Genomic DNA, 26,103 nt, shown 5'->3' with positions numbered 1-26,103 from the left:
ATATACTCCAAGACTGTACAAGAGCACATTGGGCACCTCCGTATTGTTCTGGGCAGGCTCCGAGAGCATCAGTTGTATGCCAAGTTCAGCAAGTGTGAGTTCTGGCTCAGGGAGGTGGCTTTTCTGGGACATGTTCTATCAGAGAACGGAGTGGCAGTTGACCCGAGCAAGGTGCAGGATGTGCTCGACTGGGTTCAGCCCCAGAATGTCAGTGAGGTCCGGAGTTTTCTTGGACTTGCAGGCTATTACCGTCGTTTCATCGAGAACTTCTCCAAGGTTGCGAAGCCGATGACTCAGTTGTTGAAGCAAGGCAGCGGGTTTGAGTGGTCAGATGCCTGTGAGTCTGCCTTCCAGACATTGAAGAAGCTGCTCACGACCGCTCCAGTGCTTGCTCAACCTGATGTGACCAGAGGATTTGATGTGTATTGCGACGCGTCCGGCATCGGTCTCGGCTGTGTTTTGATGCAGGAGGACCGAGTCGTTGCATATGCATCCCGACAGCTGAAGCGTCACGAGGAGAACTATCCGACACATGATCTTGAACTTGCAGCTGTCGTGCACGCTCTGAAGATGTGGCGCCACTACTTGATGGGCAACTTGTGCCGTATCTACACGGATCACAAGAGCCTGAAGTACATCTTCACGCAGTCAGATTTGAACATGAGGCAGCGCAGGTGGCTTGAGTTGATCAAAGACTACGAACTGGAGGTTCACTACCATCCTGGCAAGGCGAATGTGGTCGCCGACGCTTTGAGTCGAAGGGCTCATTGTCACTGTCTTGTAGCCTCGCCGATGGATTCCACGTTATGCGACGATTTCCGGCGTCTTGGGCTTGATATGGTGCCGGACGGTTTTATTGCCAATCTCGAAATCAAGTCCACGCTCATTGATGAGATTAAGGCTGCACAGAGGGATGATAAGGGTATGGCCCGAATTCGAGAGAAGAGGAAGATCGGGCAGGCCTTGTGCTTTACTGAGGATGATCAAGGCGTTATCTGGTTTGGGGACCGTTTAGTGGTTCCGAGGGTCGAGGCGCTGAGGAAGAAGATCCTTGATGAGGCTCATGATTCGTTGCTATCCATTCACCCTGGCAGTACAAAGATGTATCAGGATTTGAAACCCCGTTTCTGGTGGACTCGCATGAAGCGGGAGATTGCTAGGTATGTGTCTGAGTGCGACGTCTGCCGAAGGGTGAAGGCTGAACACATCAAGCCTGCCGGCACACTCCAGCCTTTGCCCATTCCATCTTGGAAGTGGGAAGAAGTTGGGATGGATTTCATTACTGGCTTACCGAAGACTTCGAGTGGGTATGACTCTATTTGGGTCATCGTGGACCGGTTGACAAAATCCGCGCATTTCCTTCCTGTCAGGACCACTTTTTCTGCTAAGCAGTATGCGGAGTTGTACCTCACTAGAATTGTTTGTCTCCATGGAGTGCCGAAGAAGATCGTTTCTGATCGGGGTACACAGTTTACTTCTCATTTCTGGAGAAGTTTCCAGGAGGCTATGGAAACCGAATTGTTCCACAGCACGGCGTATCACCCGCAGACGGATGGTCAGACGGAGAGGGTAAATCAGATTCTCGAAGATATGCTCCGTGCTTGTGTGCTCACTTATGGGAAGAAGTGGGACATATGCCTGCCGTTCGCGGAATTTTCGTATAACAACAGTTTCCAGGCTAGTATTGGGATGGCGCCATTCGAGGCCCTTTATGGTCGGAGGTGCCGTACGCCGCTGAATTGGTTTGAATCCGGTGAGCGGGCTTTTCTGGGTCCGGATTTGGTCAAGGAGGCAGAAGACCATGTCCAGAATATCCGCAGGAGTATTCTCACGGCCCAGTCTAGGCAGAAGAGCTATGCGGATCGACGTCGCCGAGAGCTCACCTTTGAGGTGGGGGATCACGTGTACCTGAAGGTTTCACCTCTCAAAGGCGTTCGTCGATTCCAAGTCCGAGGCAAATTGGCGCCTCGGTATGTTGGTCCATTTCAGATTCTTGCTCGGCGTGGAGAGGTCGCGTACCAGTTGGACTTGCCTCCATCTCTCTCCGCCGTACACAATGTGTTCCATGTGTCACAATTGAAGAAGTGTCTCCGAGTCCCGACGGAAGTCGTTGATATTGCACCCCAAGAGTTGCAACCGGATTTGACATATTGTGAGCGACCAATTTGTATCTTGGATGAAGCCGAGCGCAAGACACGACGCCACTCTACCAAATTCCTGAAAGTCCAATGGAGCCACCATACAGAAGCCGAAGCGACATGGGAGCGGGAAGATAAGCTCCGCTCCGAGTATCCTGAGTTCTTTGAGGACTTGTGAAAGATGTCGTAATATGGCATATTTGGAATCTCTCACATGAGTGTGCTCATCGTTCTCTCCACGACTCGTACTGAATCTCGGGACGAGATTCTTTTTAGGGGGGGAGGTTTGTCACGTCCCGAAATCCATAATTGTGTGTTTTAATCCTAAAACATGCAATTTCAGCTTCATGTTCCAGTTTGGGTCACTGGAGCACTTCACTTTGAGTCAATGAGGTGGGAGAAGGAAAAACTAAGAGAAATAAAGGAGCTGGAAGCAAGTCTGGACTTTCCTCTAGGTAAATGGGGCCCACTTGGGTGGAAAATATCTCTCTATAAGTGGGCAACAGCTCTCTCTCCCCTCAAACTTGCCCATACGTACTCCTCACCCACTCCACCATATAAGGCTTTTTGAGGAAGCAAGTTGGAGTTGGCTGTCTCTCTCACTCTCTCTCTTAGGCTCCCTTTTTCCCCTTTGGATCCCTACCTCTGGGAGCAAGATCAAGGTACGTATGTGGTACTCACGAGACCACCAGCTCAAGGACTACTCGTCCATCCAATTCATTTTCAGTTTCCCCGAAGGAATTCGAGCTGGTTCTGAACTTGTTTGGTGTTCTTTGGGAGAAGCAAGGAAGCAGCAGTTTTTCCTCTCTTCTCCAAGCCATTTTCCGTCGTTTCCTCCTTCAACTGGCGGTCACCAACCTCAGCAAAGGACCTTAGGTGAGTCTGCTAGGCTCCCATGGCAAGTATGCTCATTTTTGGTTGGATAGATCTTGAATCTGGAACTAGGGTTGCAAAGTTCTTAAAGTTCTGCAGTCTGGGAACAAATGAGGATTTATGTGGATTTGAGTTAGGAATCATGTTACTAGGCGGTTGAGCAAAGTCTAGACCCTGTACACCCTTCTAGGCATTTTTACTTTTGATTTAGAGAGACTCCCAGGTTAGTTTAGCCCAGTTTTTCCCTTCGTAATGGTTGCTGTTCTCGAGCTGCGCGAGGCTGATTTTTACTGTAGCGCCGGGAACTGTTCACCCGAGCACCCCTGATACTGTTCACCCGACGACCCCCGGGTACTGTTCACCCGAGCACCCCGAGCGCTGTCGCCCCGAGCACTCCCGAGCACCCCGGGTACTGTTCACCCGACGACCCCTGGTACTGTTCACCCGAGCACCCGAGCGCAGTCACCCCGAGCACTCCCGAGCACCCGGGTACTGTTCACCCGAGCACCCCGAGCGCTGTCACCCCGAGCACTCCCGAGCACCCCGGGTACTGTTCAACCGACGACCCCTGGTACTGTTCACCCGAGCACCCGAGCGCAGTCACCCCGAGCACTCCCGAGCACCCGGGTACTGTTCACCCGACGACCCCCGAGCGCTGTCACCCCGAGCACTCCCGAGCACCCCGGGTACTGTTCACCCGACGACCCCTGGTACTGTTCACCCGAGCACCCGAGCGCAGTCACCCCGAGCACTCCCGAGCACCCGGGTACTGTTCACCCGACGACCCCCGGGTACTGTTCACCCGAGAACCTGAGCACGGTCGATCCCGAGGACCCTGGTACTGTTCACCGAGCACCCCCGGGTACTGTTCACCCCCGAGCACTCCCGAGCACCCCCGGGTACTGTTCACCCCGAGCACCCCCGGGTACTGTTCACCCCGGGTACCCGTGAGTACTGTTCATCCCGGGCACCCCGAGCACGGTTTATCAGGCTTTCCTGATAGCTGATAGCTTGTAAAATTCGTAGTTAATTCGTAGGAACTCCAAACTTTTTGAGACCACTTGGAAAATTCTGGTTTGGACAGTACGATCTTGGAATAATGTTGTCATGTATTGTGGAGCATATTTTTCTTACATGATCGCATTTCATACATGCTCATTTCATTGCACGCGTTGCTCTCTGTAGTGAACGCCGATCCGTCGATCCCGGAGGCCGTGGGCGATCGTGAGGCGTCCCACCTTTCTGATTCAGGGCAGCAAGGCAAGCATCGTTCATATTGCACCGTGTCTACTTGAAATTTTAATATGTTATCTACGCTTATGTATACATTGCATGTGTCGGGTACTGAGTTGGGTAGAACCTATGCCGATGCATTATCCCATTTCGGTCACGTGTCATGTGTTGTTCCTAGGAGCCTAGTGGTGTCATCGAGGTCTAATTTTAGTTCGCTATGCTTAGTGGTACTTAGGCTTTCCGGTAGAAGTCGACGACGGCGTCCACCGTTGTCGCGAGCCTAGGACTTATTACTTGTTCGCACTTATGGTTGTGTTGATGATGAGTCGGTTTGGTGAGTGGTGAGTTGAGACGAGGTGTGGGCGGTGTTAGGGGTGTCATCTGCTCACGAGGAGTCCTCAGGCAGTTCGGGGAGGGAACCCGGACACCGTAGACCGCTTGCACCGGTTAAGCACCGATCATCGGTGTAGTCGGCTTTAGCACATACCTTACTCACCACATGCTGATATAATGGTAGGCGAGCCGATTACCTTCGCAGACGTGGTCATGTGGGCCTCGTCATAGACGGTGTGAGTCCGGTTTGAGTCCGGGCTTTTAGCGGTATTAGTTTGCTCGGGGAGTAGTTCTAATACCGCCGTGCCGAGCTATGGTTGATCCACATGGTTGGGCCTGGTTGGGAAAGGTTGTCACGGGTACCCCCTTGTGTGCATCTTAGCGGGTGGCACAAGCCGTATGGTCCCTGTGTCGTGTGGGTCCAGGAGTATCCCCCTGCAGGGTGTATAATCAGTTCGAACTGCCGCGCTCTCGGTCATGAGCATCGCTATCGCTTATCTCCACCGAGCGACCATATTTTGGTCGTAGAGTTTCGATGTGGGTTGTGGCATGGTTGGATTGGGGTAGCTTGGTCGGTATGTGGTTGGTGGTTTGGTGGGAATGGTTTGCTTTTATACACTTGTTGTTATATATCTGTTTTGATCAGTTGGTTGGCAGGGTTTGAGTCGGTGGTTGGTTAAGTCAGTGGCTTTCACCTAGAGTCTAGGTTGCTTACTGCTTAATAAACTTAAACATGTCTTAATCCTTGCTACAGCTTTAAATGCATGATCCTTGGAGTCGAGAATATATATACTCATACTGTGTAAGACTTGCTAGTACCTTCGTACTAAGGGTGCTGCCCTTAAGTTGCTTCCAGGTTCGCAGGTCGGCGAAGAAGAGGCAGTGTTCGGCTACTTTGTGCCTGCCGATCAGGGTGGCGGGCAGGAGTAGCACCTTCTACTCCGAACTCCGGCGCTTTTGGTATGGAGCCTAAGGGCATACGGCTCCATACTCTTTTGTTGTATAGGTTTTTCTTCCGCTGCGTAGTAGTTGTTGTTGTTCCTATTTTGTTGTAAATTGTGGAAGCAGTTGCTTGTTTAACAATGGTAATCCAGTTTAATTATTTGCTCTCTATTAAACTGTGTTGTGATATCTGAGTTGGAAGGCATGTGTTCCGATCCTGGGCACAAAACACGTGCCGGGACTACCGGAATGGTATTCTGGTTAATCGTCGAGGTTGTGATTATGAATAATGATCCTCCTGATGATTAATTAGAATACTATTTGGACGGTTCCTCACAAGTCCTCGTGTTGCATTCCCCTTTTTGCTTAATTTTCCTCGCGTTCATCCGCCTCGTTGAATTCATTTTATTTGTAACTTTTTTTCTTTTTCTTTTTTTGCGCAACCGGCTCGAGTTCGGCGGTGCACCGGGAAGCGGGGCGACACCGCGCGGCAGGACGTGGGGCCCACGCGCGCCGGGGAGGCGGCGCGGAAGGCGTGCATAAGGGGGAGGAGGAGGCAGAGTATGTCGGATGCGATCATACCAGCACTAAAGCACCGGATCCCATCAGAACTCCGAAGTTAAGCGTGCTTGGGCGAGAGTAGTACTAGGATGGGTGACCTCCTGGGAAGTCCTCGTGTTGCATTCCCCTTTTTGCTTAATTTTCCTCGCGTTCATCCGCCTCGTTGAATTCATTTTATTTGTAACTTTTTTTCTTTTTCTTTTTTTGCGCAACCGGCTCGAGTTCGGCGGTGCACCGGGAAGCGGGGCGACACCGCGCGGCAGGACGTGGGGCCCACGCGCGCCGGGGAGGCGGCGCGGAAGGCGTGCATAAGGGGGAGGAGGAGGCAGAGTATGTCGGATGCGATCATACCAGCACTAAAGCACCGGATCCCATCAGAACTCCGAAGTTAAGCGTGCTTGGGCGAGAGTAGTACTAGGATGGGTGACCTCCTGGGAAGTCCTCGTGTTGCATTCCCCTTTTTGCTTAATTTTCCTCGCGTTCATCCGCCTCGTTGAATTCATTTTATTTGTAACTTTTTTTCTTTTTCTTTTTTTGCGCAACCGGCTCGAGTTCGGCGGTGCACCGGGAAGCGGGGCGACACCGCGCGGCAGGACGTGGGGCCCACGCGCGCCGGGGAGGCGGCGCGGAAGGCGTGCATAAGGGGGAGGAGGAGGCAGAGTATGTCGGATGCGATCATACCAGCACTAAAGCACCGGATCCCATCAGAACTCCGAAGTTAAGCGTGCTTGGGCGAGAGTAGTACTAGGATGGGTGACCTCCTGGGAAGTCCTCGTGTTGCATTCCCCTTTTTGCTTAATTTTCCTCGCGTTCATCCGCCTCGTTGAATTCATTTTATTTGTAACTTTTTTTCTTTTTTTTTTTGCGCAACCGGCTCGAGTTCGGCGGTGCACCGGGAAGCGGGGCGACACCGCGCGGCAGGACGTGGGGCCCACGCGCGCCGGGGAGGCGGCGCGGAAGGCGTGCATAAGGGGGAGGAGGAGGCAGAGTATGTCGGATGCGATCATACCAGCACTAAAGCACCGGATCCCATCAGAACTCCGAAGTTAAGCGTGCTTGGGCGAGAGTAGTACTAGGATGGGTGACCTCCTGGGAAGTCCTCGTGTTGCATTCCCCTTTTTGCTTAATTTTCCTCGCGTTCATCCGCCTCGTTGAATTCATTTTATTTGTAACTTTTTTTCTTTTTTTTTTTTGCGCAACCGGCTCGAGTTCGGCGGTGCACCGGGAAGCGGGGCGACACCGCGCGGCAGGACGTGGGGCCCACGCGCGCCGGGGAGGCGGCGCGGAAGGCGTGCATAAGGGGGAGGAGGAGGCAGAGTATGTCGGATGCGATCATACCAGCACTAAAGCACCGGATCCCATCAGAACTCCGAAGTTAAGCGTGCTTGGGCGAGAGTAGTACTAGGATGGGTGACCTCCTGGGAAGTCCTCGTGTTGCATTCCCCTTTTTGCTTAATTTTCCTCGCGTTCATCCGCCTCGTTGAATTCATTCTATTTGTAACTTTTTTTCTTTTTTTTTTTTGCGCAACCGGCTCGAGTTCGGCGGTGCACCGGGAAGCGGGGCGACACCGCGCGGCAGGACGTGGGGCCCACGCGCGCCGGGGAGGCGGCGCGGAAGGCGTGCATAAGGGGGAGGAGGAGGCAGAGTATGTCGGATGCGATCATACCAGCACTAAAGCACCGGATCCCATCAGAACTCCGAAGTTAAGCGTGCTTGGGCGAGAGTAGTACTAGGATGGATGACCTCCTGGGAAGTCCTCGTGTTGCATTCCCCTTTTTGCTTAATTTTCCTCGCGTTCATCCGCCTCGTTGAATTCATTTTATTTGTAACTTTTTTTCTTTTTTTTTTTTGCGCAACCGCTCGAGTTCGGCGGTGCACCGGGAAGCGGGGCGACACCGCGCGGCAGGACGTGGGGCCCACGCGCGCCGGGGAGGCGGCGCGGAAGGCGTGCATAAGGGGGAGGAGGAGGCAGAGTATGTCGGATGCGATCATACCAGCACTAAAGCACCGGATCCCATCAGAACTCCGAAGTTAAGCGTGCTTGGGCGAGAGTAGTACTAGGATGGGTGACCTCCTGGGAAGTCCTCGTGTTGCATTCCCCTTTTTGCTTAATTTTCCTCGCGTTCATCCGCCTCGTTGAATTCATTTTATTTGTAACTTTTTTTCTTTTTTTCTTTTTGCGCAACCGGCTCGAGTTCGGCGGTGCACCGGGAAGCGGGGCGACACCGCGCGGCAGGACGTGGGGCCCACGCGCGCCGGGGAGGCGGCGCGGAAGGCGTGCATAAGGGGGAGGAGGAGGCAGAGTATGTCGGATGCGATCATACCAGCACTAAAGCACCGGATCCCATCAGAACTCCGAAGTTAAGCGTGCTTGGGCGAGAGTAGTACTAGGATGGGTGACCTCCTGGGAAGTCCTCGTGTTGCATTCCCCTTTTTGCTTAATTTTCCTCGCGTTCATCCGCCTCGTTGAATTCATTTTATTTGTAACTTTTTTTCTTTTTTTTTTTTTGCGCAACCGGCTCGAGTTCGGCGGTGCACCGGGAAGCGGGGCGACACCGCGCGGCAGGACGTGGGGCCCACGCGCGCCGGGGAGGCGGCGCGGAAGGCGTGCATAAGGGGGAGGAGGAGGCAGAGTATGTCGGATGCGATCATACCAGCACTAAAGCACCGGATCCCATCAGAACTCCGAAGTTAAGCGTGCTTGGGCGAGAGTAGTACTAGGATGGGTGACCTCCTGGGAAGTCCTCGTGTTGCATTCCCCTTTTTGCTTAATTTTCCTCGCGTTCATCCGCCTCGTTGAATTCATTTTATTTGTAACTTTTTTTCTTTTTTTTTTTTTGCGCAACCGGCTCGAGTTCGGCGGTGCACCGGGAAGCGGGGCGACACCGCGCGGCAGGACGTGGGGCCCACGCGCGCCGGGGAGGCGGCGCGGAAGGCGTGCATAAGGGGGAGGAGGAGGCAGAGTATGTCGGATGCGATCATACCAGCACTAAAGCACCGGATCCCATCAGAACTCCGAAGTTAAGCGTGCTTGGGCGAGAGTAGTACTAGGATGGGTGACCTCCTGGGAAGTCCTCGTGTTGCATTCCCCTTTTTGCTTAATTTTCCTCGCGTTCATCCGCCTCGTTGAATTCATTTTATTTGTAACTTTTTTTCTTTTTTTTTTTTTGCGCAACCGGCTCGAGTTCGGCGGTGCACCGGGAAGCGGGGCGACACCGCGCGGCAGGACGTGGGGCCCACGCGCGCCGGGGAGGCGGCGCGGAAGGCGTGCATAAGGGGGAGGAGGAGGCAGAGTATGTCGGATGCGATCATACCAGCACTAAAGCACCGTATCCCATCAGAACTCCGAAGTTAAGCGTGCTTGGGCGAGAGTAGTACTAGGATGGGTGACCTCCTGGGAAGTCCTCGTGTTGCATTCCCCTTTTTGCTTAATTTTCCTCGCGTTCATCCGCCTCGTTGAATTCATTTTATTTGTAACTTTTTTTCTTTTTTTTTTTTTGCGCAACCGGCTCGAGTTCGGCGGTGCACCGGGAAGCGGGGCGACACCGCGCGGCAGGACGTGGGGCCCACGCGCGCCGGGGAGGCGGCGCGGAAGGCGTGCATAAGGGGGAGGAGGAGGCAGAGTATGTCGGATGCGATCATACCAGCACTAAAGCACCGGATCCCATCAGAACTCCGAAGTTAAGCGTGCTTGGGCGAGAGTAGTACTAGGATGGGTGACCTCCTGGGAAGTCCTCGTGTTGCATTCCCCTTTTTGCTTAATTTTCCTCGCGTTCATCCGCCTCGTTGAATTCATTTTATTTGTAACTTTTTTTCTTTTTTTTTTTTTGCGCAACCGGCTCGAGTTCGGCGGTGCACCGGGAAGCGGGGCGACACCGCGCGGCAGGACGTGGGGCCCACGCGCGCCGGGGAGGCGGCGCGGAAGGCGTGCATAAGGGGGAGGAGGAGGCAGAGTATGTCGGATGCGATCATACCAGCACTAAAGCACCGGATCCCATCAGAACTCCGAAGTTAAGCGTGCTTGGGCGAGAGTAGTACTAGGATGGGTGACCTCCTGGGAAGTCCTCGTGTTGCATTCCCCTTTTTGCTTAATTTTCCTCGCGTTCATCCGCCTCGTTGAATTCATTTTATTTGTAACTTTTTTTCTTTTTCTTTTTTTGCGCAACCGGCTCGAGTTCGGCGGTGCACCGGGAAGCGGGGCGACACCGCGCGGCAGGACGTGGGGCCCACGCGCGCCGGGGAGGCGGCGCGGAAGGCGTGCATAAGGGGGAGGAGGAGGCAGAGTATGTCGGATGCGATCATACCAGCACTAAAGCACCGGATCCCATCAGAACTCCGAAGTTAAGCGTGCTTGGGCGAGAGTAGTACTAGGATGGGTGACCTCCTGGGAAGTCCTCGTGTTGCATTCCCCTTTTTGCTTAATTTTCCTCGCGTTCATCCGCCTCGTTGAATTCATTTTATTTGTAACTTTTTTTCTTTTTTTTTTTGCGCAACCGGCTCGAGTTCGGCGGTGCACCGGGAAGCGGGGCGACACCGCGTGGCAGGACGTGGGGCCCACGCGCGCCGGGGAGGCGGCGCGGAAGGCGTGCATAAGGGGGAGGAGGAGGCAGAGTATGTCGGATGCGATCATACCAGCACTAAAGCACCGGATCCCATCAGAACTCTGAAGTTAAGCGTGCTTGGGCGAGAGTAGTACTAGGATGGGTGACCTCCTGGGAAGTCCTCGTGTTGCATTCCCCTTTTTGCTTAATTTTCCTCGCGTTCATCCGCCTCGTTGAATTCATTTTATTTGTAACTTTTTTTCTTTTTTTTTTTTGCGCAACCGGCTCGAGTTCGGCGGTGCACCGGGAAGCGGGGCGACACCGCGCGGCAGGACGTGGGGCCCACGCGCGCCGGGGAGGCGGCGCGGAAGGCGTGCATAAGGGGGAGGAGGAGGCAGAGTATGTCGGATGCGATCATACCAGCACTAAAGCACCGGATCCCATCAGAACTCCGAAGTTAAGCGTGCTTGGGCGAGAGTAGTACTAGGATGGGTGACCTCCTGGGAAGTCCTCGTGTTGCATTCCCCTTTTTGCTTAATTTTCCTCGCGTTCATCCGCCTCGTTGAATTCATTCTATTTGTAACTTTTTTTCTTTTTTTTTTTTGCGCAACCGGCTCGAGTTCGGCGGTGCACCGGGAAGCGGGGCGACACCGCGCGGCAGGACGTGGGGCCCACGCGCGCCGGGGAGGCGGCGCGGAAGGCGTGCATAAGGGGGAGGAGGAGGCAGAGTATGTCGGATGCGATCATACCAGCACTAAAGCACCGGATCCCATCAGAACTCCGAAGTTAAGCGTGCTTGGGCGAGAGTAGTACTAGGATGGGTGACCTCCTGGGAAGTCCTCGTGTTGCATTCCCCTTTTTGCTTAATTTTCCTCGCGTTCATCCGCCTCGTTGAATTCATTTTATTTGTAACTTTTTTTCTTTTTTTTTTTTTGCGCAACCGCTCGAGTTCGGCGGTGCACCGGGAAGCGGGGCGACACCGCGCGGCAGGACGTGGGGCCCACGCGCGCCGGGGAGGCGGCGCGGAAGGCGTGCATAAGGGGGAGGAGGAGGCAGAGTATGTCGGATGCGATCATACCAGCACTAAAGCACCGGATCCCATCAGAACTCCGAAGTTAAGCGTGCTTGGGCGAGAGTAGTACTAGGATGGGTGACCTCCTGGGAAGTCCTCGTGTTGCATTCCCCTTTTTGCTTAATTTTCCTCGCGTTCATCCGCCTCGTTGAATTCATTTTATTTGTAACTTTTTTTCTTTTTTTTTTTTGCGCAACCGGCTCGAGTTCGGCGGTGCACCGGGAAGCGGGGCGACACCGCGCGGCAGGACGTGGGGCCCACGCGCGCCGGGGAGGCGGCGCGGAAGGCGTGCATAAGGGGGAGGAGGAGGCAGAGTATGTCGGATGCGATCATACCAGCACTAAAGCACCGGATCCCATCAGAACTCCGAAGTTAAGCGTGCTTGGGCGAGAGTAGTACTAGGATGGGTGACCTCCTGGGAAGTCCTCGTGTTGCATTCCCCTTTTTGCTTAATTTTCCTCGCGTTCATCCGCCTCGTTGAATTCATTTTATTTGTAACCTTTTTTCTTTTTTTCTTTTTGCGCAACCGGCTCGAGTTCGGCGGTGCACCGGGAAGCGGGGCGACACCGCGCGGCAGGACGTGGGGCCCACGCGCGCCGGGGAGGCGGCGCGGAAGGCGTGCATAAGGGGGAGGAGGAGGCAGAGTATGTCGGATGCGATCATACCAGCACTAAAGCACCGGATCCCATCAGAACTCCGAAGTTAAGCGTGCTTGGGCGAGAGTAGTACTAGGATGGGTGACCTCCTGGGAAGTCCTCGTGTTGCATTCCCCTTTTTGCTTAATTTTCCTCGCGTTCATCCGCCTCGTTGAATTCATTTTATTTGTAACTTTTTTTCTTTTTTTTTTTTTGCGCAACCGGCTCGAGTTCGGCGGTGCACCGGGAAGCGGGGCGACACCGCGCGGCAGGACGTGGGGCCCACGCGCGCCGGGGAGGCGGCGCGGAAGGCGTGCATAAGGGGGAGGAGGAGGCAGAGTATGTCGGATGCGATCATACCAGCACTAAAGCACCGGATCCCATCAGAACTCCGAAGTTAAGCGTGCTTGGGCGAGAGTAGTACTAGGATGGGTGACCTCCTGGGAAGTCCTCGTGTTGCATTCCCCTTTTTGCTTAATTTTCCTCGCGTTCATCCGCCTCGTTGAATTCATTTTATTTGTAACTTTTTTTCTTTTTTTTTTTTTTGCGCAACCGGCTCGAGTTCGGCGGTGCACCGGGAAGCGGGGCGACACCGCGCGGCAGGACGTGGGGCCCACGCGCGCCGGGGAGGCGGCGCGGAAGGCGTGCATAAGGGGGAGGAGGAGGCAGAGTATGTCGGATGCGATCATACCAGCACTAAAGCACCGGATCCCATCAGAACTCCGAAGTTAAGCGTGCTTGGGCGAGAGTAGTACTAGGATGGGTGACCTCCTGGGAAGTCCTCGTGTTGCATTCCCCTTTTTGCTTAATTTTCCTCGCGTTCATCCGCCTCGTTGAATTCATTTTATTTGTAACTTTTTTTCTTTTTTTTTTTTTGCGCAACCGGCTCGAGTTCGGCGGTGCACCGGGAAGCGGGGCGACACCGCGCGGCAGGACGTGGGGCCCACGCGCGCCGGGGAGGCGGCGCGGAAGGCGTGCATAAGGGGGAGGAGGAGGCAGAGTATGTCGGATGCGATCATACCAGCACTAAAGCACCGTATCCCATCAGAACTCCGAAGTTAAGCGTGCTTGGGCGAGAGTAGTACTAGGATGGGTGACCTCCTGGGAAGTCCTCGTGTTGCATTCCCCTTTTTGCTTAATTTTCCTCGCGTTCATCCGCCTCGTTGAATTCATTTTATTTGTAACTTTTTTTCTTTTTTTTTTTTTGCGCAACCGGCTCGAGTTCGGCGGTGCACCGGGAAGCGGGGCGACACCGCGCGGCAGGACGTGGGGCCCACGCGCGCCGGGGAGGCGGCGCGGAAGGCGTGCATAAGGGGGAGGAGGAGGCAGAGTATGTCGGATGCGATCATACCAGCACTAAAGCACCGGATCCCATCAGAACTCCGAAGTTAAGCGTGCTTGGGCGAGAGTAGTACTAGGATGGGTGACCTCCTGGGAAGTCCTCGTGTTGCATTCCCCTTTTTGCTTAATTTTCCTCGCGTTCATCCGCCTCGTTGAATTCATTTTATTTGTAACTTTTTTTCTTTTTTTTTTTTGCGCAACCGGCTCGAGTTCGGCGGTGCACCGGGAAGCGGGGCGACACCGCGTGGCAGGACGTGGGGCCCACGCGCGCCGGGGAGGCGGCGCGGAAGGCGTGCATAAGGGGGAGGAGGAGGCAGAGTATGTCGGATGCGATCATACCAGCACTAAAGCACCGGATCCCATCAGAACTCCGAAGTTAAGCGTGCTTGGGCGAGAGTAGTACTAGGATGGGTGACCTCCTGGGAAGTCCTCGTGTTGCATTCCCCTTTTTGCTTAATTTTCCTCGCGTTCATCCGCCTCGTTGAATTCATTTTATTTGTAACTTTTTTTCTTTTTTTTTTTTGCGCAACCGGCTCGAGTTCGGCGGTGCACCGGGAAGCGGGGCGACACCGCGCGGCAGGACGTGGGGCCCACGCGCGCCGGGGAGGCGGCGCGGAAGGCGTGCATAAGGGGGAGGAGGAGGCAGAGTATGTCGGATGCGATCATACCAGCACTAAAGCACCGGATCCCATCAGAACTCCGAAGTTAAGCGTGCTTGGGCGAGAGTAGTACTAGGATGGGTGACCTCCTGGGAAGTCCTCGTGTTGCATTCCCCTTTTTGCTTAATTTTCCTCGCGTTCATCCGCCTCGTTGAATTCATTTTATTTGTAACTTTTTTTCTTTTTTTTTTTTTGCGCAACCGGCTCGAGTTCGGCGGTGCACCGGGAAGCGGGGCGACACCGCGCGGCAGGACGTGGGGCCCACGCGCGCCGGGGAGGCGGCGCGGAAGGCGTGCATAAGGGGGAGGAGGAGGCAGAGTATGTCGGATGCGATCATACCAGCACTAAAGCACCGGATCCCATCAGAACTCCGAAGTTAAGCGTGCTTGGGCGAGAGTAGTACTAGGATGGGTGACCTCCTGGGAAGTCCTCGTGTTGCATTCCCCTTTTTGCTTAATTTTCCTCGCGTTCATCCGCCTCGTTGAATTCATTTTATTTGTAACTTTTTTTCTTTTTTTCTTTTTGCGCAACCGGCTCGAGTTCGGCGGTGCACCGGGAAGCGGGGCGACACCGCGCGGCAGGACGTGGGGCCCACGCGCGCCGGGGAGGCGGCGCGGAAGGCGTGCATAAGGGGGAGGAGGAGGCAGAGTATGTCGGATGCGGTCATACCAGCACTAAAGCACCGGATCCCATCAGAACTCCGAAGTTAAGCGTGCTTGGGCGAGAGTAGTACTAGGATGGGTGACCTCCTGGGAAGTCCTCGTGTTGCATTCCCCTTTTTGCTTAATTTTCCTCGCGTTCATCCGCCTCGTTGAATTCATTTTATTTGTAACTTTTTTTCTTTTCTTTTTTTGCGCAACCGGCTCGAGTTCGGCGGTGCACCGGGAAGCGGGGCGACACCGCGCGGCAGGACGTGGGGCCCACGCGCGCCGGGGAGGCGGCGCGGAAGGCGTGCATAAGGGGGAGGAGGAGGCAGAGTATGTCGGATGCGATCATACCAGCACTAAAGCACCGGATCCCATCAGAACTCCGAAGTTAAGCGTGCTTGGGCGAGAGTAGTACTAGGATGGGTGACCTCCTGGGAAGTCCTCGTGTTGCATTCCCCTTTTTGCTTAATTTTCCTCGCGTTCATCCGCCTCGTTGAATTCATTTTATTTGTAACTTTTTTTCTTTTTTTCTTTTTGCGCAACCGGCTCGAGTTCGGCGGTGCACCGGGAAGCGGGGCGACACCGCGCGGCAGGACGTGGGGCCCACGCGCGCCGGGGAGGCGGCGCGGAAGGCGTGCATAAGGGGGAGGAGGAGGCAGAGTATGTCGGATGCGATCATACCAGCACTAAAGCACCGGATCCCATCAGAACTCCGAAGTTAAGCGTGCTTGGGCGAGAGTAGTACTAGGATGGGTGACCTCCTGGGAAGTCCTCGTGTTGCATTCCCCTTTTTGCTTAATTTTCCTCGCGTTCATCCGCCTCGTTGAATTCATTTTATTTGTAACTTTTTTTCTTTTTTTTTTTTTGCGCAACCGGCTCGAGTTCGGCGGTGCACCGGGAAGCGGGGCGACACCGCGCGGCAGGACGTGGGGCCCACGCGCGCCGGGGAGGCGGCGCGGAAGGCGTGCATAAGGGGGAGGAGGAGGCAGAGTATGTCGGATGCGATCATACCAGCACTAAAGCACCGGATCCCATCAGAACTCCGAAGTTAAGCGTGCTTGGGCGAGAGTAGTACTAGGATGGGTGACCTCCTGGGAAGTCCTCGTGTTGCATTCCCCTTTTTGCTTAATTTTCCTCGCGTTCATCCGCCTCGTTGAATTCATTTTATTTGTAACTTTTTTTCTTTTCTTTTTTTGCGCAACCGGCTCGAGTTCGGCGGTGCACCGGGAAGCGGGGCGACACCGCGCGGCAGGACGTGGGGCCCACGCGCGCCGGGGAGGCGGCGCGGAAGGCGTGCATAAGGGGGAGGAGGAGGCAGAGTATGTCGGATGCGATCATACCAGCACTAAAGCACCGGATCCCATCAGAACTCCGAAGTTAAGCGTGCTTGGGCGAGAGTAGTACTAGGATGGGTGACCTCCTGGGAAGTCCTCGTGTTGCATTCCCCTTTTTGCTTAATTTTCCTCGCGTTCATCCGCCTCGTTGAATTCATTTTATTTGTAACTTTTTTTCTTTTTTTTTTTTGCGCAACCGGCTCGAGTTCGGCGGTGCACCGGGAAGCGGGGCGACACCGCGCGGCAGGACGTGGGGCCCACGCGCGCCGGGGAGGCGGCGCGGAAGGCGTGCATAAGGGGGAGGAGGAGGCAGAGTATGTCGGATGCGATCATACCAGCACTAAAGCACCGGATCCCATCAGAACTCCGAAGTTAAGCGTGCTTGGGCGAGAGTAGTACTAGGATGGGTGACCTCCTGGGAAGTCCTCGTGTTGCATTCCCCTTTTTGCTTAATTTTCCTCGCGTTCATCCGCCTCGTTGAATTCATTTTATTTGTAACTTTTTTTCTTTTTTTTTTTTGCGCAACCGGCTCGAGTTCGGCGGTGCACCGGGAAGCGGGGCGACACCGCGCGGCAGGACGTGGGGCCCACGCGCGCCGGGGAGGCGGCGCGGAAGGCGTGCATAAGGGGGAGGAGGAGGCAGAGTATGTCGGATGCGATCATACCAGCACTAAAGCACCGGATCCCATCAGAACTCCGAAGTTAAGCGTGCTTGGGCGAGAGTAGTACTAGGATGGGTGACCTCCTGGGAAGTCCTCGTGTTGCATTCCCCTTTTTGCTTAATTTTCCTCGCGTTCATCCGCCTCGTTGAATTCATTTTATTTGTAACTTTTTTTCTTTTCTTTTTTTGCGCAACCGGCTCGAGTTCGGCGGTGCACCGGGAAGCGGGGCGACACCGCGCGGCAGGACGTGGGGCCCACGCGCGCCGGGGAGGCGGCGCGGAAGGCGTGCATAAGGGGGAGGAGGAGGCAGAGTATGTCGGATGCGATCATACCAGCACTAAAGCACCGGATCCCATCAGAACTCCGAAGTTAAGCGTGCTTGGGCGAGAGTAGTACTAGGATGGGTGACCTCCTCGGAAGTCCTCGTGTTGCATTCCCCTTTTTGCTTAATTTTCCTCGCGTTCATCCGCCTCGTTGAATTCATTTTATTTGTAACTTTTTTTCTTTTTTTTTTTTGCGCAACCGGCTCGAGTTCGGCGGTGCACCGGGAAGCGGGGCGACACCGCGCGGCAGGACGTGGGGCCCACGCGCGCCGGGGAGGCGGCGCGGAAGGCGTGCATAAGGGGGAGGAGGAGGCAGAGTATGTCGGATGCGATCATACCAGCACTAAAGCACCGGATCCCATCAGAACTCCGAAGTTAAGCGTGCTTGGGCGAGAGTAGTACTAGGATGGGTGACCTCCTGGGAAGTCCTCGTGTTGCATTCCCCTTTTTGCTTAATTTTCCTCGCGTTCATCCGCCTCGTTGAATTCATTTTATTTGTAACTTTTTTTCTTTTCTTTTTTTGCGCAACCGGCTCGAGTTCGGCGGTGCACCGGGAAGCGGGGCGACACCGCGCGGCAGGACGTGGGGCCCACGCGCGCCGGGGAGGCGGCGCGGAAGGCGTGCATAAGGGGGAGGAGGAGGCAGAGTATGTCGGATGCGATCATACCAGCACTAAAGCACCGGATCCCATCAGAACTCCGAAGTTAAGCGTGCTTGGGCGAGAGTAGTACTAGGATGGGTGACCTCCTGGGAAGTCCTCGTGTTGCATTCCCCTTTTTGCTTAATTTTCCTCGCGTTCATCCGCCTCGTTGAATTCATTTTATTTGTAACTTTTTTTCTTTTTTTTTTTTGCGCAACCGGCTCGAGTTCGGCGGTGCACCGGGAAGCGGGGCGACACCGCGCGGCAGGACGTGGGGCCCACGCGCGCCGGGGAGGCGGCGCGGAAGGCGTGCATAAGGGGGAGGAGGAGGCAGAGTATGTCGGATGCGATCATACCAGCACTAAAGCACCGGATCCCATCAGAACTCCGAAGTTAAGCGTGCTTGGGCGAGAGTAGTACTAGGATGGGTGACCTCCTGGGAAGTCCTCGTGTTGCATTCCCCTTTTTGCTTAATTTTCCTCGCGTTCATCCGCCTCGTTGAATTCATTTTATTTGTAACTTTTTTTCTTTTTTTTTTTTGCGCAACCGGCTCGAGTTCTGCGGTGCACCGGGAAGCGGGGCGACACCGCGCGGCAGGACGTGGGGCCCACGCGCGCCGGGGAGGCGGCGCGGAAGGCGTGCATAAGGGGGAGGAGGAGGCAGAGTATGTCGGATGCGATCCTACCAGCACTAAAGCACCGGATCCCATCAGAACTCCGAAGTTAAGCGTGCTTGGGCGAGAGTAGTACTAGGATGGGTGACCTCCTGGGAAGTCCTCGTGTTGCATTCCCCTTTTTGCTTAATTTTCCTCGCGTTCATCCGCCTCGTTGAATTCATTTTATTTGTAACTTTTTTTCTTTTCTTTTTTTGCGCAACCGGCTCGAGTTCGGCGGTGCACCGGGAAGCGGGGCGACACCGCGCGGCAGGACGTGGGGCCCACGCGCGCCGGGGAGGCGGCGCGGAAGGCGTGCATAAGGGGGAGGAGGAGGCAGAGTATGTCGGATGCGATCATACCAGCACTAAAGCACCGGATCCCATCAGAACTCCGAAGTTAAGCGTGCTTGGGCGAGAGTAGTACTAGGATGGGTGACCTCCTGGGAAGTCCTCGTGTTGCATTCCCCTTTTTGCTTAATTTTCCTCGCGTTCATCCGCCTCGTTGAATTCATTTTATTTGTAACTTTTTTTCTTTTTTTTTTTGCGCAACCGGCTCGAGTTCGGCGGTGCACCGGGAAGCGGGGCGACACCGCGCGGCAGGACGTGGGGCCCACGCGCGCCGGGGAGGCGGCGCGGAAGGCGTGCATAAGGGGGAGGAGGAGGCAGAGTATGTCGGATGCGATCATACCAGCACTAAAGCACCGGATCCCATCAGAACTCCGAAGTTAAGCGTGCTTGGGCGAGAGTAGTACTAGGATGGGTGACCTCCTGGGAAGTCCTCGTGTTGCATTCCCCTTTTTGCTTAATTTTCCTCGCGTTCATCCGCCTCGTTGAATTCATTTTATTTGTAACTTTTTTTCTTTTTTTTTTTTGCGCAACCGGCTCGAGTTCGGCGGTGCACCGGGAAGCGGGGCGACACCGCGCGGCAGGACGTGGGGCCCACGCGCGCCGGGGAGGCGGCGCGGAAGGCGTGCATAAGGGGGAGGAGGAGGCAGAGTGTGTCGGATGCGATCATACCAGCACTAAAGCACCGGATCCCATCAGAACTCCGAAGTTAAGCGTGCTTGGGCGAGAGTAGTACTAGGATGGGTGACCTCCTGGGAAGTCCTCGTGTTGCATTCCCCTTTTTGCTTAATTTTCCTCGCGTTCATCCGCCTCGTTGAATTCATTTTATTTGTAACTTTTTTTCTTTTCTTTTTTTGCGCAACCGGCTCGAGTTCGGCGGTGCACCGGGAAGCGGGGCGACACCGCGCGGCAGGACGTGGGGCCCACGCGCGCCGGGGAGGCGGCGCGGAAGGCGTGCATAAGGGGGAGGAGGAGGCAGAGTATGTCGGATGCGATCATACCAGCACTAAAGCACCGGATCCCATCAGAACTCCGAAGTTAAGCGTGCTTGGGCGAGAGTAGTACTAGGATGGGTGACCTCCTGGGAAGTCCTCGTGTTGCATTCCCCTTTTTGCTTAATTTTCCTCGCGTTCATCCGCCTCGTTGAATTCATTTTATTTGTAACTTTTTTTCTTTTTTTTTTTGCGCAACCGGCTCGAGTTCGGCGGTGCACCGGGAAGCGGGGCGACACCGCGCGGCAGGACGTGGGGCCCACGCGCGCCGGGGAGGCGGCGCGGAAGGCGTGCATAAGGGGGAGGAGGAGGCAGAGTATGTCGGATGCGATCATACCAGCACTAAAGCACCGGATCCCATCAGAACTCCGAAGTTAAGCGTGCTTGGGCGAGAGTAGTACTAGGATGGGTGACCTCCTGGGAAGTCCTCGTGTTGCATTCCCCTTTTTGCTTAATTTTCCTCGCGTTCATCCGCCTCGTTGAATTCATTTTATTTGTAACTTTTTTTCTTTTCTTTTTTTGCGCAACCGGCTCGAGTTCGGCGGTGCACCGGGAAGCGGGGCGACACCGCGCGGCAGGACGTGGGGCCCACGCGCGCCGGGGAGGCGGCGCGGAAGGCGTGCATAAGGGGGAGGAGGAGGCAGAGTATGTCGGATGCGATCATACCAGCACTAAAGCACCGGATCCCATCAGAACTCCGAAGTTAAGCGTGCTTGGGCGAGAGTAGTACTAGGATGGGTGACCTCCTGGGAAGTCCTCGTGTTGCATTCCCCTTTTTGCTTAATTTTCCTCGCGTTCATCCGCCTCGTTGAATTCATTTTATTTGTAACTTTTTTTCTTTTCTTTTTTTGCGCAACCGGCTCGAGTTCGGCGGTGCACCGGGAAGCGGGGCGACACCGCGCGGCAGGACGTGGGGCCCACGCGCGCCGGGGAGGCGGCGCGGAAGGCGTGCATAAGGGGGAGGAGGAGGCAGAGTATGTCGGATGCGATCATACCAGCACTAAAGCACCGGATCCCATCAGAACTCCGAAGTTAAGCGTGCTTGGGCGAGAGTAGTACTAGGATGGGTGACCTCCTGGGAAGTCCTCGTGTTGCATTCCCCTTTTTGCTTAATTTTCCTCGCGTTCATCCGCCTCGTTGAATTCATTTTATTTGTAACTTTTTTTCTTTTCTTTTTTTGCGCAACCGGCTCGAGTTCGGCGGTGCACCGGGAAGCGGGGCGACACCGCGCGGCAGGACGTGGGGCCCACGCGCGCCGGGGAGGCGGCGCGGAAGGCGTGCATAAGGGGGAGGAGGAGGCAGAGTATGTCGGATGCGATCATACCAGCACTAAAGCACCGGATCCCATCAGAACTCCGAAGTTAAGCGTGCTTGGGCGAGAGTAGTACTAGAATGGGTGACCTCCTGGGAAGTCCTCGTGTTGCATTCCCCTTTTTGCTTAATTTTCCTCGCGTTCATCCGCCTCGTTGAATTCATTTTATTTGTAACTTTTTTTCTTTTCTTTTTTTGCGCAACCGGCTCGAGTTCGGCGGTGCACCGGGAAGCGGGGCGACACCGCGCGGCAGGATGTGGGGCCCACGCGCGCCGGGGAGGCGGCGCGGAAGGCGTGCATAAGGGGGAGGAGGAGGCAGAGTATGTCGGATGCGATCATACCAGCACTAAAGCACCGGATCCCATCAGAACTCCGAAGTTAAGCGTGCTTGGGCGAGAGTAGTACTAGGATGGGTGACCTCCTGGGAAGTCCTCGTGTTGCATTCCCCTTTTTGCTTAATTTTCCTCGCGTTCATCCGCCTCGTTGAATTCATTTTATTTGTAACTTTTTTTCTTTTCTTTTTTTGCGCAACCGGCTCGAGTTCGGCGGTGCACCGGGAAGCGGGGCGACACCGCGCGGCAGGACGTGGGGCCCACGCGCGCCGGGGAGGCGGCGCGGAAGGCGTGCATAAGGGGGAGGAGGAGGCAGAGTATGTCGGATGCGATCATACCAGCACTAAAGCACCGGATCCCATCAGAACTCCGAAGTTAAGCGTGCTTGGGCGAGAGTAGTACTAGGATGGGTGACCTCCTGGGAAGTCCTCGTGTTGCATTCCACTTTTTGCTTAATTTTCCTCGCGTTCATCCGCCTCGTTGAATTCATTTTATTTGTAACTTTTTTTCTTTTTTTTTTTGCGCAACCGGCTCGAGTTCGGCGGTGCACCGGGAAGCGGGGCGACACCGCGCGGCAGGACGTGGGGCCCACGCGCGCCGGGGAGGCGGCGCGGAAGGCGTGCATAAGGGGGAGGAGGAGGCAGAGTATGTCGGATGCGATCATACCAGCACTAAAGCACCGGATCCCATCAGAACTCCGAAGTTAAGCGTGCTTGGGCGAGAGTAGTACTAGGATGGGTGACCTCCTGGGAAGTCCTCGTGTTGCATTCCCCTTTTTGCTTAATTTTCCTCGCGTTCATCCGCCTCGTTGAATTCATTTTATTTGTAACTTTTTTTCTTTTTTTTTTTTGCTCAACCGGCTCGAGTTCGGCGGTGCACCGGGAAGCGGGGCGACACCGCGCGGCAGGACGTGGGGCCCACGCGCGCCGGGGAGGCGGCGCGGAAGGCGTGAATAAGGGGGAGGAGGAGGCAGAGTATGTCGGATGCGATCATACCAGCACTAAAGCACCGGATCCCATCAGAACTCCGAAGTTAAGCGTGCTTGGGCGAGAGTAGTACTAGGATGGGTGACCTCCTGGGAAGTCCTCGTGTTGCATTCCCCTTTTTGCTTAATTTTCCTCGCGTTCATCCGCCTCGTTGAATTCATTTTATTTGTAACTTTTTTTCTTTTTTTTTTTTGCGCAACCGGCTCGAGTTCGGCGGTGCACCGGGAAGCGGGGCGACACCGCGCGGCAGGACGTGGGGCCCACGCGCGCCGGGGAGGCGGCGCGGAAGGCGTGCATAAGGGGGAGGAGGAGGCAGAGTATGTCGGATGCGATCATACCAGCACTAAAGCACCGGATCCCATCAGAACTCCGAAGTTAAGCGTGCTTGGGCGAGAGTAGTACTAGGATGGGTGACCTCCTGGGAAGTCCTCGTGTTGCATTCCCCTTTTTGCTTAATTTTCCTCGCGTTCATCCGCCTCGTTGAATTCATTTTATTTGTAACTTTTTTTCTTTTTTTTTTTTGCGCAACCGGCTCGAGTTCGGCGGTGCACCGGGAAGCGGGGCGACACCGCGCGGCAGGACGTGGGGCCCACGCGCGCCGGGGAGGCGGCGCGGAAGGCGTGCATAAGGGGGAGGAGGAGGCAGAGTATGTCGGATGCGATCATACCAGCACTAAAGCACCGGATCCCATCAGAACTCCGAAGTTAAGCGTGCTTGGGCGAGAGTAGTACTAGGATGGGTGACCTCCTGGGAAGTCCTCGTGTTGCATTCCCCTTTTTGCTTAATTTTCCTCGCGTTCATCCGCCTCGTTGAATTCATTTTATTTGTAACTTTTTTTCTTTTTTTTTTTTGCGCAACCGGCTCGAGTTCGGCGGTGCACCGGGAAGCGGGGCGACACCGCGCGGCAGGACGTGGGGCCCACGCGCGCCGGGGAGGCGGCGCGGAAGGCGTGCATAAGGGGGAGGAGGAGGCAGAGTATGTCGGATGCGATCATACCAGCACTAAAGCACCGGATCCCATCAGAACTCCGAAGTTAAGCGTGCTTGGGCGAGAGTAGTACTAGGATGGGTGACCTCCTGGGAAGTCCTCGTGTTGCATTCCCCTTTTTGCTTAATTTTCCTCGCGTTCATCCGCCTCGTTGAATTCATTTTATTTGTAACTTTTTTTCTTTTTTTTTTTTGCGCAACCGGCTCGAGTTCGGCGGTGCACCGGGAAGCGGGGCGACACCGCGCGGCAGGACGTGGGGCCCACGCGCCCCGGGGAGGCGGCGCGGAAGGCGTGCATAAGGGGGAGGAGGAGGCAGAGTATGTCGGATGCGATCATACCAGCACTAAAGCACCGGATCCCATCAGAACTCCGAAGTTAAGCGTGCTTGGGCGAGAGTAGTACTAGGATGGGTGACCTCCTCGGAAGTCCTCGTGTTGCATTCCCCTTTTTGCTTAATTTTCCTCGCGTTCATCCGCCTCGTTGAATTCATTTTATTTGTAACTTTTTTTCTTTTTTTTTTTGCGCAACCGGCTCGAGTTCGGCGGTGCACCGGGAAGCGGGGCGACACCGCGCGGCAGGACGTGGGGCCCACGCGCGCCGGGGAGGCGGCGCGGAAGGCGTGCATAAGGGGGAGGAGGAGGCAGAGTATGTCGGATGCGATCATACCAGCACTAAAGCACCGGATCCCATCAGAACTCCGAAGTTAAGCGTGCTTGGGCGAGAGTAGTACTAGGATGGGTGACCTCCTGGGAAGTCCTCGTGTTGCATTCCCCTTTTTGCTTAATTTTCCTCGCGTTCATCCGCCTCGTTGAATTCATTTTATTTGTAACTTTTTTTCTTTTTTTTTTTTGCGCAACCGGCTCGAGTTCGGCGGTGCACCGGGAAGCGGGGCGACACCGCGCGGCAGGACGTGGGGCCCACGCGCGCCGGGGAGGCGGCGCGGAAGGCGTGCATAAGGGGGAGGAGGAGGCAGAGTATGTCGGATGCGATCATACCAGCACTAAAGCACCGGATCCCATCAGAACTCCGAAGTTAAGCGTGCTTGGGCGAGAGTAGTACTAGGATGGGTGACTTCCTGGGAAGTCCTCGTGTTGCATTCCCCTTTTTGCTTAATTTTCCTCGCGTTCATCCGCCTCGTTGAATTCATTTTATTTGTAACTTTTTTTCTTTTTTTTTTTTACGCAACCGGCTCGAGTTCGGCGGTGCACCGGGAAGCGGGGCGACAGCGCGCGGCAGGACGTGGGGCCCACGCGCGCCGGGGAGGCGGCGCGGAAGGCGTGCATAAGGGGGAGGAGGAGGCAGAGTATGTCGGATGCGATCATACCAGCACTAAAGCACCGGATCCCATCAGAACTCCGAAGTTAAGCGTGCTTGGGCGAGAGTAGTACTAGGATGGGTGACCTCCTGGGAAGTCCTCGTGTTGCATTCCCCTTTTTGCTTAATTTTCCTCGCGTTCATCCGCCTCGTTGAATTCATTTTATTTGTAACTTTTTTTCTTTTTTTTTTTTGCGCAACCGGCTCGAGTTCGGCGGTGCACCGGGAAGCGGGGCGACACCGCGCGGCAGGACGTGGGGCCCACGCGCCCCGGGGAGGCGGCGCGGAAGGCGTGCATAAGGGGGAGGAGGAGGCAGAGTATGTCGGATGCGATCATACCAGCACTAAAGCACCGGATCCCATCAGAACTCCGAAGTTAAGCGTGCTTGGGCGAGAGTAGTACTAGGATGGGTGACCTCCTGGGAAGTCCTCGTGTTGCATTCCCCTTTTTGCTTAATTTTCCTCGCGTTCATCCGCCTCGTTGAATTCATTTTATTTGTAACTTTTTTTCTTTTTTTTTTTTGCGCAACCGGCTCGAGTTCGGCGGTGCACCGGGAAGCGGGGCGACACCGCGCGGCAGGACGTGGGGCCCACGCGCGCCGGGGAGGCGGCGCGGAAGGCGTGCATAAGGGGGAGGAGGAGGCAGAGTATGTCGGATGCGATCATACCAGCACTAAAGCACCGGATCCCATCAGAACTCCGAAGTTAAGCGTGCTTGGGCGAGAGTAGTACTAGGTTAAGCGTGCTTGGGCGAGAGTAGTACTAGGATGGGTGACCTCCTGGGAAGTCCTCGTGTTGCATTCCCCTTTTTGCTTAATTTTCCTCGCGTTCATCCGCCTCGTTGAATTCATTTTATTTGTAACTTTTTTTCTTTTTTTTTTTTGCGCAACCGGCTCGAGTTCGGCGGTGCACCGGGAAGCGGGGCGACACCGCGCGGCAGGACGTGGGGCCCACGCGCGCCGGGGAGGCGGCGCGGAAGGCGTGCATAAGGGGGAGGAGGAGGCAGAGTATGTCGGATGCGATCATACCAGCACTAAAGCACCGGATCACTTCAGAATTCCGAAGTTAAGCGTGCTTGGGCGAGAGTAGTACTAGGATGGGTGACCTCCTGGGAAGTCCTCGTGTTGCATTCCCCTTTTTGCTTAATTTTCCTCGCGTTCATCCGCCTCGTTGAATTCATTTTATTTGTAACTTTTTTTCTTTTTTTTTTTTGCGCAACCGGATGGCGGCTCGAGTTCGGCGGTGCA

At 55.1% G+C, this 26,103-nt stretch overlaps 60 non-coding genes and 1 pseudogene across 60 annotated transcripts; all 61 read left to right on the top strand.

Annotated features, from left to right (window-relative positions):
• Nucleotides 1-6,087: 6,087 nt before the first annotated feature.
• Nucleotides 6,088-6,206, top strand: LOC133894308 (5S ribosomal RNA). Its single transcript, XR_009905114.1, has one exon. It is a non-coding gene; the product is annotated as a 5S ribosomal RNA (ribosomal RNA).
• A 211-nt stretch (nt 6,207-6,417) lies between these two features.
• LOC133894307 (5S ribosomal RNA) lies at nt 6,418-6,536 on the top strand. Its single transcript, XR_009905113.1, has one exon. It is a non-coding gene; the product is annotated as a 5S ribosomal RNA (ribosomal RNA).
• Nucleotides 6,537-6,747: 211 nt separating this feature from the next.
• Nucleotides 6,748-6,866, top strand: LOC133894306 (5S ribosomal RNA). Its single transcript, XR_009905112.1, has one exon. It is a non-coding gene; the product is annotated as a 5S ribosomal RNA (ribosomal RNA).
• A 209-nt stretch (nt 6,867-7,075) lies between these two features.
• LOC133894305 (5S ribosomal RNA) lies at nt 7,076-7,194 on the top strand. The gene has a single exon (XR_009905111.1). It is a non-coding gene; the product is annotated as a 5S ribosomal RNA (ribosomal RNA).
• A 210-nt stretch (nt 7,195-7,404) lies between these two features.
• LOC133894304 (5S ribosomal RNA) lies at nt 7,405-7,523 on the top strand. The gene has a single exon (XR_009905110.1). It is a non-coding gene; the product is annotated as a 5S ribosomal RNA (ribosomal RNA).
• A 210-nt stretch (nt 7,524-7,733) lies between these two features.
• Nucleotides 7,734-7,852, top strand: LOC133893928 (5S ribosomal RNA). The gene has a single exon (XR_009904754.1). It is a non-coding gene; the product is annotated as a 5S ribosomal RNA (ribosomal RNA).
• Nucleotides 7,853-8,061: 209 nt separating this feature from the next.
• LOC133894302 (5S ribosomal RNA) lies at nt 8,062-8,180 on the top strand. Its single transcript, XR_009905108.1, has one exon. It is a non-coding gene; the product is annotated as a 5S ribosomal RNA (ribosomal RNA).
• Nucleotides 8,181-8,391: 211 nt separating this feature from the next.
• LOC133894301 (5S ribosomal RNA) lies at nt 8,392-8,510 on the top strand. The gene has a single exon (XR_009905107.1). It is a non-coding gene; the product is annotated as a 5S ribosomal RNA (ribosomal RNA).
• Nucleotides 8,511-8,721: 211 nt separating this feature from the next.
• LOC133894300 (5S ribosomal RNA) lies at nt 8,722-8,840 on the top strand. The gene has a single exon (XR_009905106.1). It is a non-coding gene; the product is annotated as a 5S ribosomal RNA (ribosomal RNA).
• A 211-nt stretch (nt 8,841-9,051) lies between these two features.
• LOC133894299 (5S ribosomal RNA) lies at nt 9,052-9,170 on the top strand. Its single transcript, XR_009905105.1, has one exon. It is a non-coding gene; the product is annotated as a 5S ribosomal RNA (ribosomal RNA).
• A 211-nt stretch (nt 9,171-9,381) lies between these two features.
• LOC133894102 (5S ribosomal RNA) lies at nt 9,382-9,500 on the top strand. Its single transcript, XR_009904919.1, has one exon. It is a non-coding gene; the product is annotated as a 5S ribosomal RNA (ribosomal RNA).
• Nucleotides 9,501-9,711: 211 nt separating this feature from the next.
• On the top strand, nt 9,712-9,830 carry LOC133894298 (5S ribosomal RNA). The gene has a single exon (XR_009905104.1). It is a non-coding gene; the product is annotated as a 5S ribosomal RNA (ribosomal RNA).
• Nucleotides 9,831-10,041: 211 nt separating this feature from the next.
• Nucleotides 10,042-10,160, top strand: LOC133894296 (5S ribosomal RNA). Its single transcript, XR_009905102.1, has one exon. It is a non-coding gene; the product is annotated as a 5S ribosomal RNA (ribosomal RNA).
• Nucleotides 10,161-10,371: 211 nt separating this feature from the next.
• On the top strand, nt 10,372-10,490 carry LOC133894295 (5S ribosomal RNA). Its single transcript, XR_009905101.1, has one exon. It is a non-coding gene; the product is annotated as a 5S ribosomal RNA (ribosomal RNA).
• Nucleotides 10,491-10,699: 209 nt separating this feature from the next.
• Nucleotides 10,700-10,818, top strand: LOC133893912 (5S ribosomal RNA). The gene has a single exon (XR_009904739.1). It is a non-coding gene; the product is annotated as a 5S ribosomal RNA (ribosomal RNA).
• A 210-nt stretch (nt 10,819-11,028) lies between these two features.
• LOC133894294 (5S ribosomal RNA) lies at nt 11,029-11,147 on the top strand. Its single transcript, XR_009905100.1, has one exon. It is a non-coding gene; the product is annotated as a 5S ribosomal RNA (ribosomal RNA).
• Nucleotides 11,148-11,357: 210 nt separating this feature from the next.
• On the top strand, nt 11,358-11,476 carry LOC133894293 (5S ribosomal RNA). Its single transcript, XR_009905099.1, has one exon. It is a non-coding gene; the product is annotated as a 5S ribosomal RNA (ribosomal RNA).
• A 210-nt stretch (nt 11,477-11,686) lies between these two features.
• On the top strand, nt 11,687-11,805 carry LOC133894292 (5S ribosomal RNA). Its single transcript, XR_009905098.1, has one exon. It is a non-coding gene; the product is annotated as a 5S ribosomal RNA (ribosomal RNA).
• A 210-nt stretch (nt 11,806-12,015) lies between these two features.
• On the top strand, nt 12,016-12,134 carry LOC133894290 (5S ribosomal RNA). The gene has a single exon (XR_009905096.1). It is a non-coding gene; the product is annotated as a 5S ribosomal RNA (ribosomal RNA).
• A 211-nt stretch (nt 12,135-12,345) lies between these two features.
• LOC133894289 (5S ribosomal RNA) lies at nt 12,346-12,464 on the top strand. The gene has a single exon (XR_009905095.1). It is a non-coding gene; the product is annotated as a 5S ribosomal RNA (ribosomal RNA).
• A 211-nt stretch (nt 12,465-12,675) lies between these two features.
• Nucleotides 12,676-12,794, top strand: LOC133894287 (5S ribosomal RNA). The gene has a single exon (XR_009905094.1). It is a non-coding gene; the product is annotated as a 5S ribosomal RNA (ribosomal RNA).
• A 212-nt stretch (nt 12,795-13,006) lies between these two features.
• Nucleotides 13,007-13,125, top strand: LOC133894286 (5S ribosomal RNA). The gene has a single exon (XR_009905093.1). It is a non-coding gene; the product is annotated as a 5S ribosomal RNA (ribosomal RNA).
• A 211-nt stretch (nt 13,126-13,336) lies between these two features.
• Nucleotides 13,337-13,455, top strand: LOC133894101 (5S ribosomal RNA). The gene has a single exon (XR_009904918.1). It is a non-coding gene; the product is annotated as a 5S ribosomal RNA (ribosomal RNA).
• Nucleotides 13,456-13,666: 211 nt separating this feature from the next.
• Nucleotides 13,667-13,785, top strand: LOC133894285 (5S ribosomal RNA). Its single transcript, XR_009905092.1, has one exon. It is a non-coding gene; the product is annotated as a 5S ribosomal RNA (ribosomal RNA).
• A 210-nt stretch (nt 13,786-13,995) lies between these two features.
• On the top strand, nt 13,996-14,114 carry LOC133894284 (5S ribosomal RNA). Its single transcript, XR_009905091.1, has one exon. It is a non-coding gene; the product is annotated as a 5S ribosomal RNA (ribosomal RNA).
• A 210-nt stretch (nt 14,115-14,324) lies between these two features.
• Nucleotides 14,325-14,443, top strand: LOC133894283 (5S ribosomal RNA). The gene has a single exon (XR_009905090.1). It is a non-coding gene; the product is annotated as a 5S ribosomal RNA (ribosomal RNA).
• Nucleotides 14,444-14,654: 211 nt separating this feature from the next.
• On the top strand, nt 14,655-14,773 carry LOC133894282 (5S ribosomal RNA). The gene has a single exon (XR_009905089.1). It is a non-coding gene; the product is annotated as a 5S ribosomal RNA (ribosomal RNA).
• Nucleotides 14,774-14,984: 211 nt separating this feature from the next.
• On the top strand, nt 14,985-15,103 carry LOC133893856 (5S ribosomal RNA). Its single transcript, XR_009904686.1, has one exon. It is a non-coding gene; the product is annotated as a 5S ribosomal RNA (ribosomal RNA).
• A 210-nt stretch (nt 15,104-15,313) lies between these two features.
• LOC133894281 (5S ribosomal RNA) lies at nt 15,314-15,432 on the top strand. Its single transcript, XR_009905088.1, has one exon. It is a non-coding gene; the product is annotated as a 5S ribosomal RNA (ribosomal RNA).
• Nucleotides 15,433-15,643: 211 nt separating this feature from the next.
• Nucleotides 15,644-15,762, top strand: LOC133894280 (5S ribosomal RNA). Its single transcript, XR_009905087.1, has one exon. It is a non-coding gene; the product is annotated as a 5S ribosomal RNA (ribosomal RNA).
• Nucleotides 15,763-15,973: 211 nt separating this feature from the next.
• LOC133894278 (5S ribosomal RNA) lies at nt 15,974-16,092 on the top strand. The gene has a single exon (XR_009905085.1). It is a non-coding gene; the product is annotated as a 5S ribosomal RNA (ribosomal RNA).
• A 210-nt stretch (nt 16,093-16,302) lies between these two features.
• On the top strand, nt 16,303-16,421 carry LOC133894277 (5S ribosomal RNA). The gene has a single exon (XR_009905084.1). It is a non-coding gene; the product is annotated as a 5S ribosomal RNA (ribosomal RNA).
• A 210-nt stretch (nt 16,422-16,631) lies between these two features.
• Nucleotides 16,632-16,750, top strand: LOC133894276 (5S ribosomal RNA). The gene has a single exon (XR_009905083.1). It is a non-coding gene; the product is annotated as a 5S ribosomal RNA (ribosomal RNA).
• A 210-nt stretch (nt 16,751-16,960) lies between these two features.
• On the top strand, nt 16,961-17,079 carry LOC133894275 (5S ribosomal RNA). The gene has a single exon (XR_009905082.1). It is a non-coding gene; the product is annotated as a 5S ribosomal RNA (ribosomal RNA).
• A 210-nt stretch (nt 17,080-17,289) lies between these two features.
• On the top strand, nt 17,290-17,408 carry LOC133893950 (5S ribosomal RNA). Its single transcript, XR_009904775.1, has one exon. It is a non-coding gene; the product is annotated as a 5S ribosomal RNA (ribosomal RNA).
• Nucleotides 17,409-17,618: 210 nt separating this feature from the next.
• On the top strand, nt 17,619-17,737 carry LOC133894274 (5S ribosomal RNA). Its single transcript, XR_009905081.1, has one exon. It is a non-coding gene; the product is annotated as a 5S ribosomal RNA (ribosomal RNA).
• A 210-nt stretch (nt 17,738-17,947) lies between these two features.
• LOC133894273 (5S ribosomal RNA) lies at nt 17,948-18,066 on the top strand. The gene has a single exon (XR_009905080.1). It is a non-coding gene; the product is annotated as a 5S ribosomal RNA (ribosomal RNA).
• A 210-nt stretch (nt 18,067-18,276) lies between these two features.
• Nucleotides 18,277-18,395, top strand: LOC133894272 (5S ribosomal RNA). The gene has a single exon (XR_009905079.1). It is a non-coding gene; the product is annotated as a 5S ribosomal RNA (ribosomal RNA).
• A 210-nt stretch (nt 18,396-18,605) lies between these two features.
• LOC133893964 (5S ribosomal RNA) lies at nt 18,606-18,724 on the top strand. The gene has a single exon (XR_009904788.1). It is a non-coding gene; the product is annotated as a 5S ribosomal RNA (ribosomal RNA).
• A 210-nt stretch (nt 18,725-18,934) lies between these two features.
• Nucleotides 18,935-19,053, top strand: LOC133894271 (5S ribosomal RNA). Its single transcript, XR_009905078.1, has one exon. It is a non-coding gene; the product is annotated as a 5S ribosomal RNA (ribosomal RNA).
• A 209-nt stretch (nt 19,054-19,262) lies between these two features.
• LOC133894270 (5S ribosomal RNA) lies at nt 19,263-19,381 on the top strand. Its single transcript, XR_009905077.1, has one exon. It is a non-coding gene; the product is annotated as a 5S ribosomal RNA (ribosomal RNA).
• Nucleotides 19,382-19,591: 210 nt separating this feature from the next.
• LOC133894269 (5S ribosomal RNA) lies at nt 19,592-19,710 on the top strand. The gene has a single exon (XR_009905076.1). It is a non-coding gene; the product is annotated as a 5S ribosomal RNA (ribosomal RNA).
• A 210-nt stretch (nt 19,711-19,920) lies between these two features.
• LOC133894267 (5S ribosomal RNA) lies at nt 19,921-20,039 on the top strand. Its single transcript, XR_009905074.1, has one exon. It is a non-coding gene; the product is annotated as a 5S ribosomal RNA (ribosomal RNA).
• A 209-nt stretch (nt 20,040-20,248) lies between these two features.
• On the top strand, nt 20,249-20,367 carry LOC133894266 (5S ribosomal RNA). Its single transcript, XR_009905073.1, has one exon. It is a non-coding gene; the product is annotated as a 5S ribosomal RNA (ribosomal RNA).
• Nucleotides 20,368-20,577: 210 nt separating this feature from the next.
• On the top strand, nt 20,578-20,696 carry LOC133894265 (5S ribosomal RNA). The gene has a single exon (XR_009905072.1). It is a non-coding gene; the product is annotated as a 5S ribosomal RNA (ribosomal RNA).
• A 210-nt stretch (nt 20,697-20,906) lies between these two features.
• Nucleotides 20,907-21,025, top strand: LOC133894264 (5S ribosomal RNA). Its single transcript, XR_009905071.1, has one exon. It is a non-coding gene; the product is annotated as a 5S ribosomal RNA (ribosomal RNA).
• Nucleotides 21,026-21,235: 210 nt separating this feature from the next.
• Nucleotides 21,236-21,354, top strand: LOC133893866 (5S ribosomal RNA). The gene has a single exon (XR_009904696.1). It is a non-coding gene; the product is annotated as a 5S ribosomal RNA (ribosomal RNA).
• Nucleotides 21,355-21,564: 210 nt separating this feature from the next.
• LOC133894263 (5S ribosomal RNA) lies at nt 21,565-21,683 on the top strand. The gene has a single exon (XR_009905070.1). It is a non-coding gene; the product is annotated as a 5S ribosomal RNA (ribosomal RNA).
• A 210-nt stretch (nt 21,684-21,893) lies between these two features.
• LOC133894262 (5S ribosomal RNA) lies at nt 21,894-22,012 on the top strand. The gene has a single exon (XR_009905069.1). It is a non-coding gene; the product is annotated as a 5S ribosomal RNA (ribosomal RNA).
• A 209-nt stretch (nt 22,013-22,221) lies between these two features.
• LOC133894261 (5S ribosomal RNA) lies at nt 22,222-22,340 on the top strand. The gene has a single exon (XR_009905068.1). It is a non-coding gene; the product is annotated as a 5S ribosomal RNA (ribosomal RNA).
• A 210-nt stretch (nt 22,341-22,550) lies between these two features.
• Nucleotides 22,551-22,669, top strand: LOC133894260 (5S ribosomal RNA). The gene has a single exon (XR_009905067.1). It is a non-coding gene; the product is annotated as a 5S ribosomal RNA (ribosomal RNA).
• Nucleotides 22,670-22,879: 210 nt separating this feature from the next.
• Nucleotides 22,880-22,998, top strand: LOC133894259 (5S ribosomal RNA). The gene has a single exon (XR_009905066.1). It is a non-coding gene; the product is annotated as a 5S ribosomal RNA (ribosomal RNA).
• A 210-nt stretch (nt 22,999-23,208) lies between these two features.
• On the top strand, nt 23,209-23,327 carry LOC133894258 (5S ribosomal RNA). The gene has a single exon (XR_009905065.1). It is a non-coding gene; the product is annotated as a 5S ribosomal RNA (ribosomal RNA).
• A 210-nt stretch (nt 23,328-23,537) lies between these two features.
• On the top strand, nt 23,538-23,656 carry LOC133894256 (5S ribosomal RNA). Its single transcript, XR_009905063.1, has one exon. It is a non-coding gene; the product is annotated as a 5S ribosomal RNA (ribosomal RNA).
• A 210-nt stretch (nt 23,657-23,866) lies between these two features.
• On the top strand, nt 23,867-23,985 carry LOC133893949 (5S ribosomal RNA). The gene has a single exon (XR_009904774.1). It is a non-coding gene; the product is annotated as a 5S ribosomal RNA (ribosomal RNA).
• Nucleotides 23,986-24,194: 209 nt separating this feature from the next.
• On the top strand, nt 24,195-24,313 carry LOC133894255 (5S ribosomal RNA). Its single transcript, XR_009905062.1, has one exon. It is a non-coding gene; the product is annotated as a 5S ribosomal RNA (ribosomal RNA).
• A 210-nt stretch (nt 24,314-24,523) lies between these two features.
• LOC133893938 (5S ribosomal RNA) lies at nt 24,524-24,642 on the top strand. The gene has a single exon (XR_009904764.1). It is a non-coding gene; the product is annotated as a 5S ribosomal RNA (ribosomal RNA).
• Nucleotides 24,643-24,852: 210 nt separating this feature from the next.
• On the top strand, nt 24,853-24,971 carry LOC133894254 (5S ribosomal RNA). The gene has a single exon (XR_009905061.1). It is a non-coding gene; the product is annotated as a 5S ribosomal RNA (ribosomal RNA).
• A 210-nt stretch (nt 24,972-25,181) lies between these two features.
• LOC133894253 (5S ribosomal RNA) lies at nt 25,182-25,300 on the top strand. The gene has a single exon (XR_009905060.1). It is a non-coding gene; the product is annotated as a 5S ribosomal RNA (ribosomal RNA).
• Nucleotides 25,301-25,510: 210 nt separating this feature from the next.
• LOC133894172 (5S ribosomal RNA) lies at nt 25,511-25,660 on the top strand (annotated as a pseudogene).
• Nucleotides 25,661-25,870: 210 nt separating this feature from the next.
• LOC133894136 (5S ribosomal RNA) lies at nt 25,871-25,989 on the top strand. The gene has a single exon (XR_009904953.1). It is a non-coding gene; the product is annotated as a 5S ribosomal RNA (ribosomal RNA).
• The last annotated feature ends 114 nt before the right edge of the window (nt 25,990-26,103 follow it).

The sequence above is a fragment of the Phragmites australis genome, chromosome 15, assembly GCF_958298935.1.
Source record: "Phragmites australis chromosome 15, lpPhrAust1.1, whole genome shotgun sequence".
NCBI lineage: Eukaryota > Viridiplantae > Streptophyta > Magnoliopsida > Poales > Poaceae > Phragmites > Phragmites australis.
The sequence above is the reverse complement of the archived record's forward strand: the minus strand, read 5'-3'. Positions and strand labels throughout refer to the sequence as shown.